Source organism: Brassica napus, unplaced genomic scaffold, assembly GCF_020379485.1.
Source record: "Brassica napus cultivar Da-Ae unplaced genomic scaffold, Da-Ae ScsIHWf_803;HRSCAF=1150, whole genome shotgun sequence".
Taxonomy (NCBI): Eukaryota; Viridiplantae; Streptophyta; class Magnoliopsida; order Brassicales; family Brassicaceae; genus Brassica; species Brassica napus.
Window position 1 is genome coordinate 25,951 of NW_026016849.1, and position 14,671 is coordinate 40,621.

Consider the following 14,671-nt stretch of genomic DNA (forward strand, 5'->3'; position numbering starts at 1 on the left):
AATCCGGTACCTCCGATGTAATTCAAATTTTCTTATCCTTCCGTATCTGCTACTTCTCCTTCAGCTGAACAGACTTGCTTCCTAAGAAGCTCGTGCACCACATCTAACTTAGCTCTTACTTCGTCCATATGTTCCTTCCCGATAGAGCCTACAGACTTCTTCCGTTCAGAGTCAGTGTTTTTGGTGCTGCTGCTGTTAGCAAGGTTTTCGATAAGTCTCACAGCTTCCAACAGATTCCGAGTAGTGAAGTTTCCTTCACTCGCCGTATCAAGAGCCATTTGATACTGTAAGGCGAGACCTCGGAAGAAAGTGCTTAGCAGCTGTACTTCGTTAAATCCGTGGTGTGGACAGTCTCGCTGGAAGAACCTAAATCTAATCCACGCATCTTTGAAGGACTCTCCAGCCTTCTGCGAGAATGTGGAAATTTTGTTCCGAAGTTCTTCAGTGCGCGCCTCATCGAAGAAGTTTCGTAAGAAAGCATTCTTGATGTCGCTCCAGGATGTTAAAGATCCTGTGGGTTGCTGCCTAAGCCAGTGCATCGCTTCTCCATTCAGCGTGTATCTGAAGAGCTTGCACAGCAGGTAATCTTTGGGGACTCCTTCCATCCGAATGGCAGCGATTAGATCCTCGAACCGTTCCAAATGGTCCATAGGATGCTCGTGCGGTAACCCAGAGAAGGGTATCTGCGACACGAGAGTGTAGTATTGAGGCTTCAGCTCGAAATTCTGCTTCTGGATCTCCGGAAGTCGAATAGCTGATCTGTTGGAATAGTACTCATCTGGGCGATTGTAGTCGGCCAGTGGTTTCGATCGAGCGTCCTCATCTACAGGTTGAGCAGCTCCTGTAGCATCAGCATCAGGGATTACAGTTCCCTGAGCATCTATTTTCTGACCTGTTGCATTACGCAGATGACCGGCCTGGTCATACAGGTTTCCGTTCTCATCCTGAGTTAGAATAATAATGTTTACCATTTTTGACGACACGGTATCGATCGACGTACGCGGTGTAGTATCGATCATTGTCGAACGATTGGGATCGATCGACGATGATGGTCTGGTGTCGGTCGACGGTTGGTTGTGCGTATCGATCGACGACGAAGTGGTTGCGTCGAGCGATGTGGAACGTTGACCTCTACGGATGGTGCATTCCAAATGAGCAGGATCGTCTGAGAACAGCAAGTCTTTCTCCTTGTTGCTTCTGGTACCGCTGGGCATGCACCTGAAAAAACAAGAAAAAAGAAGATTATTAGAAAAGGGGGTAAAGAAAAGAATAAGAATTAATAAAACTAAATCTAATGGCGATCAAAGCTCCCCGGCAACGTCGCCAAATTTGATACCACTAAAATTACCCTAAGGAGTGTTACTCTCATCAAAAGAGGTTCAGATGTAGTACTTAGGGATCGAATCCACAAGGAGCTAGGGAACAATTAAATCTAGTGTTTATTAATTCTAATGGTTGTAAATGTGTAAATGAAATAGCAATAGTAACAAGCGAGTAAATAGTAAATGTAACTTAGGTTGGGAATGATATTAGATGCAGGGCCACTATTCAGGTGTTGGAGATTATAATTCCTATAGATGCCTAACTGTTGCATGCATGATATATTAGAGCTCATTCGCTTAACTCAGTGATCAGCTGTCGCATGTACCACTGGTTAACAGACTAGATCTTGTGTCTCACCGGCTAGATGCAGACACAAGAGAGTGTCGATCGATAGTCTATTAAGACGTCGACCGATACACCTTTGCCAACATCGATCGATTGTCAGTTGAGGACATCGATCGACGGGTTCTAGCCAGGCCTATGCGCGAGTATGAAATGCCCTACTAAGATTCTAAATTGGCGGTTAGCCCTCTCTAGCAATCCTAATATGATAGATAGATTTCAGGATGGGATAACAAGGGTGCTTGAATATGCAATCCTATGATCAAGTTCTAGTTAGCAAGGCTAAAACAAGCAATGAATACAAATCTATCATGAATATCACAACAAGGCAGATCTATAGTTTGGGGCTAATCCCACAAACCTATCTGAACCCTGGATCTAACAGTTGAACTACTCAGACATAGCAAAGCAATTCATATCAATAGAGAAATAAGAACTCATAGAATAGATGAAAAGAAATAGAAACAAGGAGTTCCAATCACAAGTGATCTTCTCTCCAAATGAAACTTGTAACAAAACTAGGTCTAGAAAGAAAGCTCTCTCTGCCGTCAAACACTTAGGCAATATATATTCTACTAGGTTAAAAACTCGTCAGGGAATTTTGGTAATTTGGCTTGGCCTTGGTTTTTAAGTCTGCTGAACCCAAAATGTCGCGTGTGGTGTCTCGACATCGATTGATGGTAATTGTGTACATCGATCGATATTAACTTCATCTGTCGAGACATTTCCTGATATCGATCGTCAGCAATGATGCGCATCGATCGATTATTCTTCCTCTCGTCGACCTCTAAGTGGTCAGCTCGGGTGAAATGTCCTTTAAGCTCCAAAATGCTCCAAAGTCATAGCTTTACTCCGAAATGCACCTGAACCTGAAAACATACCTAGAAGAGTAGAAAACATAGATATATATATAGTAAAATACTAATATACCATGGATAAAAATGTATCAAATCCAAGGTATATCAGACAGCCACGGACAGCCACAGACAGCCACGGACGTCCTTTGTGTACTGACAGACAGCCACGGACGTCCTGTGTGTGCTGGCGGACACCCGCGAACGTCCTGTGTGTACTGAACAGAGAACCCACGTGGGCTAAAATCACCCAAACAGTCCACGGGAAGGGCCAGCGTGCTGAGTCCAAGGACCAGCGTGCTGATATGTGTACTGATGGACAACCACAGACGTCCTGTGTGCGCTGACGGACACACACGGGCAGCTACGGACGTCCTGTGTGTGCTGATGGACACACACGGACACACACGGACAGCCACAGACATCCTGTGTGTGCTGACGGACACCCATGGACGTCCTGTGTGTGCTGACGGAAACCCACGGACGTCCTGTGTGTACTGAACAGACAGCCCACGTGAGCCAAAATAACCCGAACAGTCCACGGGAAAGGCCAGCCTGCTGAGTCCAAGGACCAGCGTGCTGATATGTGTACAGATGGACAGCCACGGATGTCCTGTGTGTGCTGACAGACACACACGGACAGCCACTGACGTCCTGTGTGTACTGGCGGATAGCTACGGACAGTGCTGGCGGACACCTGCGGACGTCCTATGTGTACTGAACAGAAAGCCCACGTGGGCCAAAACCACCCCAACAGTCCATGGGAAGGGTCAGCGTGCTGAGTCCAAGGACCAGCGTCCTGATATGTGTACTGACGGACACCCACGGACGTCCTGTGTCTGCTGACGGACACACACGGACACACACGGACAGCCACAGATGTCCTGTGTGTGCTGACAGACATCCACGGACTTCCTGTGTGTGCTGACAGATACCTACAGACGTCTTGTGTGTACTGAACAGACAGCCGACGTGGGACAAAATCACCCGAACAGTCCACGGGAAGTGCCAGCGTGCTAAGTCCAAGGACCAGCATGCTGATATGTGTACTGATGGACAGCCACAGACGTCCTGTGTCTGCTGACGGACACACACGGACACACATGGAAAGCCACAGACGTCCTGTGTGTGCTGACGGACAGCCACTGACAGCCACGGAGGTTCTGTGTGTGCTGGCAGACACCCGCGGACGTCCTGTGTGTACTGAACAGACAGCCCACGTGGGCCAAAATCACCTAAACAGTCCACGGGAAGGGTCAGCGTGCTGAGTCGAAGGACCAACGTGCTGATATGTGTACTGATGGATAGCCACGGACGTCCTGTGTGTGCTGACAGACACACACGGACACAAACGGACAGCCACAGATGTCCTGTGTGTGCTGACGGACACCCACGGACTTCCTGTGTGTGCTGACGGACACCCACGGACATCCTGTGTGTACTGAACAGACAGCCGACGTGGGACAAAATCACCCAAATCGTCCACGGGAAGTGCCAGCGTGCTGAGTCCAAGGACCAGCGTGCTCATATGTGTACTGATGGACAGCCACAGATGTGGGAACCGAAATTCGCACTGTCGATTTCCGTTTAAATAAGGAAACTAGGAAAACCCTAATTTTCCAGAGGTCCCGGATCTCTGCGAGAGGCAACGACAAGTGATCGAATATATGCGGAAATCATGAAAAGATAACAAACGAGTTTAGAGAAAACAGTAGATCTTATTTCGAGTCCGCGTAAGAGCGTTGCGATCATTACAAGAGAATACAAAGGCTTTGGCCGCAGGGGCCGTCAGCGAGTTACCTAGTTCTAGCAACATAAAACCCTAATCCTAGTTGAGTCGCAGCTCGATAACAAAGGACGAAAAAGATATCTAAAAGGCTTAGATTGATTTCGGACTGAACCTTGTTAAAGGCTGCCTACGTACCCCTTTCGAGGATCAAGCCGAACGTAGTTCAATTGATAGAGCTGGACAAGAGATCGAACTGCCTGGGCGAGTTCGTCTAGTAATTGAGTGCCAGTCATAGAAACCGAACTTGTCGAGAATAAGCCTAAAGTTTCTAAGTGCAGAGAATTCCGAATCTAAAAAGTTCCCCCTCTTGCTCCTCGCCTAGGACTCCTTATATACTAGCTCCAAGGTCGGTTTACGCTTTTACTCTTCTGCCCTTAAGCCGTCATAGCATAAAAATGGAGATATTCCATTTTTCCCGATCTTCACAATTATCTTCAAAACTTCCGTATTTATCCGCGGAAACTTGACATTTATCCTTCCTTGTGGACCAAGCGTAAACCAGGCTGTGGTTTACGGGCTTTTGATTAGGAAAATCGTAGGATGGGCCTCGAGTCGTGTTTTAGGTCCCTTTGGGCCGTCTTCCGACTCGACACGTTTACTACGAGTTTTCCGCGGTTTCTAATCCGCGAAGTTTGATCGATGAATTAGAATGGCGGGAAACATGGACTGAGCTTGCTACGGTCTTCGGGAGATAGCATTCGAAGGTTTTGACGAGAATGCAAGAACTGGTGTCGTATTGACGTTCGGAAAGGTTCAATCGCTACACAGCGACCGAACTTTGGCTCGAGCCCGGTCGCTACGTAGCGACCGAGCGGGACGATCGCTCGGTCGCTACGTAGCGACCGAGCTTTGGCTCGAGCTCGGTCGCTACGTAGCGACCGAGCGGGACGATCGCTCGGTCGCTACGTAGCGACCGAGCTTTGGCTCGAGCTCGGTCGCTACGTAGCGACCGAGCGGGACGATCGCTCGGTCGCTACGTAGCGACCGAGCTTGGCGGTCGCTCGGTCGCTACGTAGCGACCGAGCGGGACGATCGCTCGGTCGCTACGTAGCGACCGAGCTTTGGCTCGAGCTCGGTCGCTACGTAGCGACCGAGCGGGACGATCGCTCGGTCGCTACGTAGCGACCGAGCTTTGGCTCGAGCTCGGTCGCTACGTAGCGACCGAGCGGGACGATCGCTCGGTCGGCTCGAGCTCGGTCGCTACGTAGCGACCGAGCTGTGTGCATGCTTGGTTGCCGCGTATCGATCGAGCTTGGCTTGTCCGCGGTCTGATTTCCATACTCGAGCTTGTCCGCGGCCGATTTGGATACATGTCCGTTGCCTTCGGACAATCGGTATTTAGTGGTTCGATTGAGATTTGGACGATATTTTACTGCAAGGCTGTTCGTAAAGATATCTTTACGAAGATTACTTTTCGTAAAAACGGTTATGCTGATTTTTACGGACTTTCAGACATTGATTCCGTCGTGACCGATTTTGACCCCAACAGTTAGCCCCCCAGCTCGTTAGAATCATGAGCTTCTAGCGTGAGGTTCTAGCGAGTGGCTTGGCAAGTTAGGCAAGGTAGGTGAGTTAGGCGGAATTAATGGTTGAAAAGGTCTGTGGTAAGTGATCTTCTCGCTCTCCTAAAAGTAGAAAACGCGATAAGATTGGGGCTGCGCCTTATGACGGCTGCCTACGTACCCTTGTTGAAGGGATCAAGCCTTTCGTAGTTCATCTTGGAGTTAAGGTTCTTATGACTAGTTTTCCAGTAGGACCTTTATGGTCTAGTTTTTATGTAGCGGTTATAAGGCGTGTTGCTGCCGATGGCATTTTGTATGGGTGTAGAGGGAAGACTACGAGTTGTCGTCTCGTAATCTAACTCTGTGTGAATTGCCATATCCATAATCTGTTTCGAGAGTTTTCCGCAGTGTGTAAACTTGCGGGATTTTCTGAAGACGTTCGAATATTGGCAAAGAGACAAATTTTGGGATCTCGTATCAGGGTGTTTGATACTATGCCTAGAGATGTTAGAGACCAGTGCGCTGGGTTTAGGGCAAGACCTAGGTTTACTCCTGGTTTTAGAGGGTGCGATGACTAATTCGACTTACGTATCCCGTTTCAGTTTCATCCTGATTCCATACCGATTTAAAGTCCGCGATAGGTTCTCGGCTTATACGACTTGTATGGTTGGAATCGAGCATCTCTCCGGAGACCGGAAGTGCTGGACCAAAATTTCGGATTTCTTTTATAGCGCTATTATCCTTGTGTCGGATGTAAGAGAGTCATCTTCTACGAGATGGCTAAGTCTGTTTAGGACGTTAAGAGTTTGTTGTGATCAGCAACAAACTTAATGGTAAAAATTACTATTTTGAGTCTTCGCGAAGAATATGTTTTGAGAAGATGTTAGTGCGTATGACTGTCTGGTCTTCCATGAAGGTGTTTTTATCGAGGAAGGAAATTTCGTCGAAGAACTAATCTTCAGGCGTCCGCGACGTCTCGCGATGCTGAAGATTTGTTATTCTTTCGTATGCCACGTTTCGTGCTTGAAATGTTCGCGGGCTTTGAAGATATTTCGCGATGTTGCGAGGGTTTAGTATTAGCCCTGTGTTTGAGAAACATTCTGGTTTGACTAAGAATGTTCGCAGCCAAAAATTGTTGTTCCTGTTCGGATGCTAATAGTTTTGTTTGCGATCGAGGAATTATGACTGAGGTGTCGTGTAAATTTGTCCATGGGAACAAGTGTTTTCCTTCATGGTGCTTTGTGAAGAGTTGGCCTTCCGAGATGTATTTCGTGCATTTTTTAGGATGTTTCGTATAGCTCTAGAAGCTTTGTTACGAATTTTTCCTTACATGCCGCGTATTGTGGTTAAAACGTTGCGGGCTTAAAGTGAATTGTGGAGCGTATTGAACTTGGTCAATTTTCGAAAAGTTTAGATTTTCCGTTAACCGTTTGGTTGTTAGGACTTAGTTTCGTTATGAAGAATTTATCATATGATTTCCGATTGTGGGCTATACGATAATTTATCATATCATATAACCGATTTTACGAAGGTCGTAAATCAGTGATATGTATACATATGTCAAAGTAGCATTGTTTCTGCGGGTTCTACGAGAAACGTTCCCGCTGTGATTTTGATCTTAGGTGAAGGTTGCTTGGCGTTACCCATGGAGTATTACCGAAGTTTATTTCAATACGATCTAGTCGCGGAACGTTTTTCATAGGTTTTTCGAGAGGATTCTCATGACACATTTGTTTCTTGAAAGAATTGGTCAACCAGAAGTGGATCTAGCTAACCATCGGGAGGAAAGTGCTTCTTTTAATGTGCACGATGCTACATATATTCTCGAGTTTTCTTCGTCGCAAATGTTTTCGATACTTTTCCGTGACTTACTTGGTACAACGGAAACTGAAAGAAATGCTTTGGTGATTGAAGATTTCTCGCCGCTAAGTTTAAAACGAAACTGGCTTTCTGAAGCCGGAAAAGGCTTCAATACTTTGGCTAATCGTCGAGTTTCAGTTTGATATTGGTACAAGTTTTCTGTACGCATGATTGCGACAAGAAATGATGTATAGTTTTTGAGATTATGTTCATGATCGTCTGGATATGTTGCTAGCGTTTAGACGAATATTAAGATTGTCGTTTGCCTATTCTTGACGATTTGCAGAAGTTTTTTGAAGTTTGGGAGTATACGAGTATAGTATACGTACCTACTCCCCCTTTTTTTTTACGAAAGAAAAACGGTTGAACCGATACTTTGAAGGGTTGTGTACGTTTCCTCTCCTGATGTTTGGAATGATCGATAATTCGGGACGATTTATAGACGACGCTTGGACTGTGATTTGGTTGTTTCCACGTTGACGACTTGGGATATGTCGGTTCCGAGAAAATTGCCAGAAACGAATCGGTTTTAAGACGACGTTCATGTCTCTAACTTTTTCTCTCTTTAGGAAGCGAGCTTGATATGCGTGGCGATCATTTCTCGACTTTCGGAGAGTTTAGATCGGTTTGCAAGATTTGGATGAACAATTATGGGACAATATATCGAGACAGGAAAAATCGCTTAAAACTTAGTTCGCTAGACTATCCGCCTAGGTTTTACGTTCCCTAAAGTTCTATGGCAGCCTCAAAGTAATTTCCTACGAAAATTCCAAGTCTGATTTCAAAAATTTCAAGTCGGAAATACCTTAGTTCTCTCGAAGATGCAGTTTTGTCCCTTCTCAGTTTTGCGTGCTCATTTCCGTTTCCTATTCTCGTGTATGTTCGCCATTTCCGATATTGGTGTTTACCCTTTGAAACTTGACATTTATCTTCCGAACTTGACTGTTATCTTCTCCTTAGATAAGACGTCGATTTTTGTAAAAAGGTCCAACGTAATCGTATAGTTAAGGCGGCTAAGGTGTTAAGTTAACCATTGCCGTTTTATACGATTAATCTGAATCCATGCGAGAAAATAGGTCTTTGCGGTTTTTTTTTTTTTTATCGTAAAGTCTCAATGGTAACTTCAATCGAGGCGAAACAAGAGACGTTTCGATCGAGATTCGAAAGTGAACGCAAAGATGGAGGTAGGGTGAGCAGAAACAAGCCAAGGAGTTTAGGATGAGGTTTACTTGTTTTTGTCGTAAAATCTCAACGGAAACTCCGATTGAGACGAAACCAAAAGCGTTTCGATGAGAATTCAAAGGAGAACGCAAAGGAGGACCCCTTTGAGGCCTGACAGGTTGCTATAGCGAGTGAGGATGTCATCTCGGTCGCTATAGCGAGTGGAAGGGAGCCGAGACGAGTCCCACTTGTTTTCGTCGTAAAATCTCAACGGAAACTCCGATTGAAACGAAACGAAAAGCATTTTGAAGAGGATTCAAAGGAGAACGCAAAGGAAGAACCCTTTGAGGACTTACAGGTCGCTACGTAGCGACTGACAGTCTGACAGGTCGCTACGTAGCGAATGGAAGCAAGCCAAGAAGCGTCCTACTTGTTTTCGTCGTAAAATCTCAACGGAAACTCCGATTGAGACGAAACAAAAAGCGTTTCGAAGAGGATTCAAAGGAGAACGCAAAGGAAGAACCCTTTGAGGACTTACAGGTCGCTACGTAGCGACTGACAGTCTGACAGGTCGCTAAGTAGCGAGTGGAAGCAAGCCGAGAAGCGTCCTACTTGTTTTCGTCGTAAAATCTCAACGGAAACTCCGATTGAGACGAAACGAAAAGCGTTTCGACGAGGATTCAAAAGACAACCCAAAGGAGGACCTTTCTGAGGCCTTACAGGTCGCTACGTAGCGACTGACAGTCTGACAGGTCGCTACGTAGCGAGTGGAAGCAAGCCGAGACGAGTCCCACTTGTTTTCGTCGTAAAATCTCAACGGAAACTCCGATTGAGACGAAACGAAAAGCGTTTCGACGAGGATTCAAAAGAGAACCCAAAGAAGGACCTTTCTGAGGCCTTACAGGTCGCTACGTAGCGACTGACAGTCTGACAGGTCGCTACGTAGCGAGTGGAAGCAAGCCGAGAAGAGTCCCACTTGTGTTCGTCGTAAAATCTCAACGGAAACTCCGATTGAGACGAAACGAAAAGCGTTTCGACGAGGATTCAAAAGAGAACCCAAAGAAGGACCTTTCTGAGGCCTTACAGGTCGCTACGTAGCGACTGACAGTCTGACAGGTCGCTACGTAGCGAGTGGAAGCAAGCCGAGAAGATTCCCACTTGTGTTCGTCGTAAAATCTCAACGGAAACTCCGATTGAGACGAAACGAAAAGCGTTTCGACGAGGATTCAAAAGAGAACCCAAAGGAGGACCTTTCTGAGGCCTTACAGGTCGCTATGTAGCGAGTGGAGAGTTGGCTTGAGCTCGGTCACTACGTAGCGACTGAGCAGCGTGTTCGTGCTCGGTCGCTACGTAGCGACCGAGCAGCGTGTGTGCTCGGTCGCTACGTAGCGACCGAGCAGCGTGCGTGCTCGGTCGCTACGTAGCGACCGAGCCGTGTGAGTGCTCGGTCGCTACGTAGCGACCGAGCAGCGTGTGTGCTCGGTCGCTACGTAGCGACCGAGCAGCGTGCGTGCTCGGTCGCTACGTAGCGACCGAGCAGCGTGTGTGCTCGGTCGCTACGTAGCGACCGAGCAGCGTGTGTGCTCGGTCGCTACGTAGCGACCGAGCAGCGTGTGCGTGCTCGGTCGCTACGTAGCGACCGAGCAGTGTGCGTGCTCGGTCGCTACGTAGCGACCGAGCTGTGTAATCGTTTTGTTGTGTTTCCTTTTTCCGCGATTAACGTAGGGGTTTTTCAGCGGTTTTTTTGGGAGAACAAGTTTTATCCTTCCGAAATGTTTTCGGAAAACGTGTTTTGGTAAAACCCTTATGCATCGAGATTTGTTTACGGGGTTTTGATAAGATTTATCGTTTCCCTTCTTGTTTACAGGGAGGAATCGCGAGCTTGTTTTAGTGCTCTTCCTGTGGCGGAAGGTCGCGACTAAGTTTTCGATTTTGTTGAAAACTACGGCGTTTGCGTAAGCGTTGGCCATAGGAGCAGTCAGTGCTGCGAGTTTGTCTTTCATATATCCAAACATCGTTTCGATCAAGCGTTTTGTGGCCATGAGTAAGAGTAATCCGTAACCCCCCCTCCTTCTAGCGCCAAACTGTGGGAACCGAAATTCGCACTGTCGATTTCCGTTTAAATAAGGAAACTAGGAAAACCCTAATTTCCCAGAGGTCCCGGATCTCTGCGAGAGCCAACGACAAGTGATCGAATATATGCGGAAATCATGAAAAGATAACAAACGAGTTTAGAGAAAACAGTAGATCTTATTTCGAGTCCGCGTAAGAGCGTTGCGATCATTACAAGAGAATACAAAGGCTTTGGCCGCAGGGGCCGTCAGCGAGTTACCTAGTTCTAGCAACATAAAACCCTAATCCTAGTTGAGTCGCAGCTCGATAACAAAGGACGAAAAAGATATCTAAAAGGCTTAGATTGATTTCGGACTGAACCTTGTTAAAGGCTGCCTACGTACCCCTTTCGAGGATCAAGCCGAACGTAGTTCAATTGATAGAGCTGGACAAGAGATCGAACTGCCTGGGCGAGTTCGTCTAGTAATTGAGTGCCAGTCATAGAAACCGAACTTGTCGAGAATAAGCCTAAAGTTTCTAAGTGCAGAGAATTCCGAATCTAAAAAGTTCCCCCCTTGCTCCTCGCCTAGGACTCCTTATATACTAGCTCCAAGGTCGGTTTACGCTTTTACTCTTCTGCCCTTAAGCCGTCATAGCATAAAAATGGAGATATTCCATTTTTCCCGATCTTCACAATTATCTTCAAAACTTCCGTATTTATCCGCGGAAACTTGACATTTATCCTTCCTTGTAGACCAAGCGTAAACCAGGCTGTGGTTTACGGGCTTTTGATTAGGAAAATCGTAGGATGGGCCTCGAGTCGTGTTTTAGGTCCCTTTGGGCCGTCTTCCGACTCGACACGTTTACTACGAGTTTTCCGCGGTTTCTAATCCGCGAAGTTTGATCGATGAATTAGAATGGCGGGAAACATGGACTGAGCTTGCTACGGTCTTCGGGAGATAGCATTCGAAGGTTTTGACGAGAATGCAAGAACTGGTGTCGTATTGACGTTCGGAAAGGTTCAATCGCTACACAGCGACCGAACTTTGGCTCGAGCCCGGTCGCTTCGTAGCGACCGAGCGGGACGAGCGCTCGGTCGCTACGTAGCGACCGAGCTTGGCTCGAGCTCGGTCGCTACGTAGCGACCGAGCGGGACGATCGCTCGGTCGCTACGTAGCGACCGAGCTTTGGCTCGAGCTCGGTCGCTACGTAGCGACCGAGCGGGACGATCGCTCGGTCGCTACGTAGCGACCGAGCTTGGCTGAGCTCGGTCGCTACGTAGCGACCGAGCGGGACGATCGCTCGGTCGCTACGTAGCGACCGAGCGGGACGATCGCTCGGTCGCTACGTAGCGACCGAGCGGGACGATCGCTCGGTCGCTACGTAGCGACCGAGCTTTGGCTCGAGCTCGGTCGCTACGTAGCGACCGAGCGGGACGATCGCTCGGTCGCTACGTAGCGACCGAGCTTTGGCTCGAGCTCGGTCGCTACGTAGCGACCGAGCGGGACGATCGCTCGGTCGCTACGTAGCGACCGAGCTTTGGCTCGAGCTCGGTCGCTACGTAGTGACCGAGCGGGATGATCGCTCGGTCGCTACGTAGCGACCGAGCTTGGCTGAGCTCGGTCGCTACGTAGCGACCGAGCGGGACGATCGCTCGGTCGCTACGTAGCGACCGAGCGGGACGATCGCTCGGTCGCTACGTAGCGACCGAGCGGGACGATCGCTCGGTCGCTACGTAGCGACCGAGCTTTGGCTCGAGCTCGGTCGCTACGTAGCGACCGAGCTTGGTTGAGCTCGGTCGCTACGTAGCGACCGAGCGGGACGATCGCTCGGTCGCTACGTAGCGACCGAGCGGGACGATCGCTCGGTCGCTACGTAGCGACCAAGCTTTGGCTCGAGCTCGGTCGCTACGTAGCGACCGAGCGGGACGATCGCTCGGTCGGCTCGAGCTCGGTCGCTACGTAGCGACCGAGCTGTGTGCATGCTTGGTTGCCGCGTATCGATCGAGCTTGGCTTGTCCGCGGTCTGATTTCCATACTCGAGCTTGTCCGCGGCCGATTTGGATACATGTCCGTTGCCTTCGGACAATCGGTATTTAGTGGTTCGATTGAGATTTGGACGATATTTTACTGCAAGGCTGTTCGTAAAGATATCTTTACGAAGATTACTTTTCGTAAAAACAGTTATGCTGATTTTTACGGACTTTCAGACATTGATTCCGTCGTGACCAATTTTGACCCCAACAACAGACGTCCTGTGTGTGCTGACGGACACACACAGACAGCCACGGACGTTCTGTGTGTGCTGACGGACAGCCACCGACAGCCACGGAGGTCCTGTGTGTGCTGGCGGACACCCGCGGACGTCCTGTGTGTACTGAACAGACAGCCCACGTGGGCCAAAATCACCTAAACAGTCCACGGGAAGGGTCAGCGTGCCGAGTCCAAGGACCAACGTGCTGATATGTGTACTGATGGACAGCCACGGACGTCCTGTGTGTGCTGACGGACACACACGGACACAAACGGACAGCCACGGACAGCCACAGACGTCCTATGTGTGCTGGCGGACACCCACGGACGTCCTGTGTCTACTGAACAGACAGCCCAAGTGGGCCAAAATCACCCGAACAGTCCACGGGAAGGGCCAGCGTGCTGAGTCCAAGGACCAGCATGCTGATATGTGTACTGATGGACAGCCCCGGACGTCCTGTGTGCTGAGGGACACACACGAACACACACGGACGTCCTGTGTGTGCTGACAGACACACACAGACACACACAGACACACACGGACAGCCACGGACGTCCTGTGTGTGCCGACGGACACGCACAGACGTCCTGTGTGTGCTGCCGGACACCCACGGACGTCCTGTGTGTACTGAACAGACAGCCCACGTGGGCCAAAATCACCCGAACAGTCCACGGGAAGGGCAAGCGTGCTGAGTCCAAGGACCAGCGTGCTGATATGTGGACAGATGGAAAGCCAGGGACGTCTTGTGTGTGCTGACGGACACACACGGACAGCCACAGACGTCCTGTGTGTACTGACGGATAGCCAGAGACAGCCACAGATTTCTTGTGTGTGCTGGCGGACACCCGCGGACGTCCTGTGTGTGCTGAACAGACAGCCACGGACACCCACGGACGTCCTGTGTCTACTGAACAGACATGCCAGGTGGGCCAAAATCACCCGAACAGTCCACGGGAAGGGTCAGCGTGCTGAGTCCAAGGACCAGCGTGCTGATATGTGTACTGATGGACAGCCACAGACGTCCTGTGTGTGCTGACGGACACAGACGAACACACACGGACAGCCACGGACATCCTCTGTGTGCTGACGGACACACACAGACACACACGGACACACACAGACACACACGGACAGCCACGGACGTCCTGTGTGTGCTGACGGACACCCACAGACGTCCTGTGTGTACTGAACAGACAGCCCACGTGGGCCAAAATCACCCGAACAGTCCACGGGAATGGCCAGCCTGCTGAGTCCAAGGACCAGCCTGCTGAGTCCAAGGACCAGCGTGCTGATATGTGTACAGATTGACAGCCACGAACATCATGTGTGTGCTGACGGACACACACGGACAGCCACAGACAGCCACGGACGTCCTGTGTGTGCTGGCGGACACCCGCGGACGTCCTGTGTGTACTGAACAGACAGCCCACGTGGGCCAAAATCACTTGAACAGTCCACGGGAAGGGCCAGCGTGCTGAGTCCAAGGACCAGCGTGCTGATATGTGTACAAATGGACAGCCAGGGACGTCTTGTGT

General features: G+C 49.2%; 1 non-coding gene across 1 annotated transcript; it reads left to right on the forward strand.

Annotated features, from left to right (window-relative positions):
- Positions 1-333: 333 nt before the first annotated feature.
- LOC125605801 lies at positions 334-439 on the forward strand. Its single transcript, XR_007337239.1, has one exon. It is a non-coding gene; the product is annotated as a small nucleolar RNA R71 (small nucleolar RNA).
- The last annotated feature ends 14,232 nt before the right edge of the window (positions 440-14,671 follow it).